This window comes from Alligator sinensis, unplaced genomic scaffold (genome assembly GCF_000455745.1).
Source record: "Alligator sinensis unplaced genomic scaffold, ASM45574v1 scaffold266_1, whole genome shotgun sequence".
NCBI classification, from domain to species: domain Eukaryota; kingdom Metazoa; phylum Chordata; order Crocodylia; family Alligatoridae; genus Alligator; species Alligator sinensis.
Window position 1 is genome coordinate 1,126,604 of NW_005842362.1, and position 3,698 is coordinate 1,130,301.

Genomic DNA, 3,698 nt, shown 5'->3' on the forward strand with positions numbered 1-3,698 from the left:
GGGGGTAGCAATTGTGGGGCTGGGTGGGGCACGTAGGCCTTGTGGGGGTGGTGGTAGCACCTGTGGGGGCCTTTTGGCCCTTGCAGGGCCGTAGCCCCTGTTGGGGGGCCATAGCCCCTTTGTGGGGGCCATAACCCCTGTGTGGCCATAGTCCCCCAGCAGCCAGTGCTTTAACATTGTAGATATATCAATAAAACATTGCCCAACTGATTGCTGTCTCTGTCTCACTCTCTCTCTCTTTATAGCGGTCTTTTGTTTTACTTGTGGAGGAACATGGATTTTGGGGTATTTTACAGAGTGACTTTGGGACTTTTTTTATTAGGTATTTTTCAGTTTTCCAATAGGGAACACCAGAATTCCTGCTAGGGAGGTCAGTGGCAGGGCCCTGCCTGCTCAGAGCTGGCACCTTGGACCCAGATGGCTGTGGCTGACCTCCTGGCCAAATGGGGCCAGGAGGACATGGTTTGACAGTTCAAAGCAGGCCACAACACCCGAAATATCTTCCGATAGCTGCTCAGATGGTAGTGCTGCACAGAGGCCAACTCTGCAGCCACAGCCCAGTGGCAGCTGGCCCAGAGGGGCAGATGCCTCTACTGGCTGTGCAGTTCCCATGCGGTTCTGGCACATGTGTAGCAGCCCCCACTGCCAGAGTGCTGCAGTGGGTAGAGGGTGCAGGGAACTCTCAGGGCTGCTTCAGCAGTCCAGCCGGCACAAGGGGTAGTGTCCCCAGGTACCAATTAGCTGGGCCCCAGAAGCTTCTGAGAGTGAGTAGCCCTGAGCTACTTGCCAGGGAAGCTTGTTGTACTGCTGGGGCCAGGACAAGGCAGCTTTTTATACTGCTGGGGCCAGGACAGGTACTGGCCCCAGGCTCTAGCTCCCCCCGGCTGCAGGTCGAGGAGGAGCCAGGCAGGGTTATTTATTTCCAAGTGGCACAATTTGCTCTTCAACAAAGTGAATGTCCAAGCATGTGCGCTGAGGCAAAAAGCCACGGTTCAAATTTGCACCGCTTCTATTTGAGCTGCTACAAGCACATGTGGTTGCATGTGCCGAGAGGTCAGGCCTTCTTCCTTCAGGAGCTCTATAAATACTTTGCACTGGCTTCCTACACTTACAGTAGTAATGCTGAAGACCTAAGCATGCATGTTCACTGGGATTTCCCCTTTGAGAGAAGCAAGCAAAAACCATGCACTGAGCTAGCTTGGCCTCAGGTAGCAACCCTCTCTCTCCACATAAAAGCCTCCTTTACCTCTTGTGTATTTTTGCAGTGCCCAAGTCCCTTACTTTTTAAGTCACCACTGACAACCACTAGTAAAGATTATGAAGAGATATGGGCTCTGCCAACACCTTTATATAGCACTGTACATTTAGGATAGAAATGTTTCCCCGCCTAGTACAAAAGCAAACTAGATCCATCATCTGGATTAAGTATTTTAAGAAACAATGGGGGAGATAAGAGTACAATTCTTTAGGATCTCACACCTTAATTAAAAGACATCAAAATTTAAAAGTTCGGAGAAGCTTTTATGGCTGGGAACTGAGATTGTCTACTCTCAAGCTGCCAAAATTGTTCAAAACTACATAATCACAGCTGATTCATATAGATGTCCAAATAGCGGAAGCTTATTAGGAACACCTTCCCTTACTTTCCGATTGAGAAAACTTTTATTTCCAGGTAGAGGTCTGACTACGGGGTTCCTTGCTTTCCTCTCCCCCCCCCGGATAATTATTTGAATACCTTTCGATCCAAGAGGCCACCACTAAAATACAAACAGTGCAACCTGTAGCAAGCCCATCACTAACAAGAACGCTGCATCATTCATAACATGCCAATATTCTATTGAAGTCAGTCCACGCAAGTGCAGCTCAAGGTCTTGGTACTCAACCTGTTTTAAGTCCTAAATAGGTCCTCAAGATACCTGAGACCACCCTTCTCTAGGAATACTGTAAATTTCTCTTGGGAATTTTACCGTGACTGAACCAAAGAGCTTGCAACCCTCAGATTTTAGTGTCAGATGGCAAGTATTTCCTTAACAGCCAAGCTGGGATACAGCACAACCAGGATGCTATTTGAATAAAGCAACTTATCTACATTTATTGTAAGCAAGTGCCATTAAGATTACAGGTAAAAGATGGGAGACCTTTCCAGGCATCACAGCCACCCAGCCGTGAAAGGGAAAGAAGCGTGACCCTGCTGAAGAATTATTGTCGTCTGCTCACAAGATTCACTGGCAAGTCAACACCACCTTGACCAATGGTGCCTCAAAAGCTGTTGATAGAACCTGTGTTAATCACCCACTTGCGTTTTGCCTATCACAAGGCAACTGCTATCACTGTGCGATACTCAGCTAGGAAACCAAACGTTTTAAGAAAGTCTGTGGAATCCAAGAGTAGCTGCTTTTGTTCCAGGAGTACTTTGATAACCTAGCCACCAAAGGCACTTAGAAACAGGGGAGCAATCTGCAAGTTTAATACCTAACCATGGTCAGAAGCATAGAAAATGAGGGTTGGAAGGGACCTGAGGAGGTCATCTAGTCCAACCCCCTGCTCAAAGCAGAACCAGCCCCAGCTATATCATCCCAGCCAGGGCTTTGTCTACCTGGATCTTAAACACCTCTAAGGACAGAGATTCCACCTCCTCTGTGGGTAGCCCATTTCAGTGCCTCACCACCCTCCTAGTCAGACAGTTTTTTCTAATCTCTCACTCATCATTGGTCCAGTCAGGTCCCAAGCTAAGGCAGATCTACCCTGCTTTAAGTGCGTATGGCCGCTTGCATTCTCCTGGGAGGTGCCAACAGCTGCCACCAGGTTTTGCCCCATGCTTTCTCCACAGGTTCCAAGAGGGAACTCCAAAACTTCCCCAAATGCTAGCTACAAGGGAGGGGAAGATCTACCCACAAGCTTCAGGGGCAACCTGGGAGACAACAAGCTTTGTCACCACTTGTGGATGGGAGGCCCAATGTACATCTGGAGTGAGGACCTGGTTTGGGGGAAAAGGCGGTGGGTGGGGGGGGAGTCAATCATTGGTGCCCATCCTCCCGTTGAGAAGCACTATCCAGGCCGGGGCTGCAAGGAAGGGGACAGCAAGGGGGAGCCAGGGTTACTCTGTTTCCAACCAGCATCTCAGCTCCTCCTTAACATCGTAGAAAACTAGGGCTGGAAGGGACCTCAGGTTTAGCCCAGTGTTTCTCAACCTGTGGCTCACAACCCAAAAAAGGGGTTGTGAACAAACTTAAAAAAAATGGACTCTCCTTTAAAGGAGAAAAATATGATAAACCGAGGCTTTTTCCTTGCAGGCTGGCAGAGCTCCAACCTGCCGGGGGCTGCCAGGGCCCCCCTGCCCCACACACACCCACCTTGTCCCCTGAGAGCGAGGGGCAGCGGCAGAACCAGGGGCTGTTTCTTAAACTATTTCCTGGGTCAGGACTGGCCACCGATGTTTGCAAATGGGTCCTGGCGCGAAAAAGGGGGACGACCCCCGTGCAGCCCAACCCCTCACAGACAAACGTTTGCTTCGCTTTTTAAAAACGCCGCCAACGCCCAAACCCACTTCCCCAGTCCTCACGAAAGCCACCCGCCGCCCCCCAGCAGCTCCCGGCTCAGGGTAGGCGCAGGACGTGGCCCAGGCAGCCCAGCCCCTCCAGCCGCGCGGGGGCTGCCCCGGGCCGGGGCGCTCAGCCAGGGCAGCTGCCGAGGGCTGC

The 3,698-nt window shown here is 50.8% G+C and overlaps 1 protein-coding gene across 2 annotated transcripts in view; it reads right to left on the reverse strand.

The window, feature by feature from the left end:
* AIDA (axin interactor, dorsalization associated) overlaps positions 1–3,698 on the reverse strand; it is a 53,627-nt gene that overhangs the window by 49,319 nt on the left and 610 nt on the right. The gene's annotated exons all lie outside the window — the stretch shown is intronic.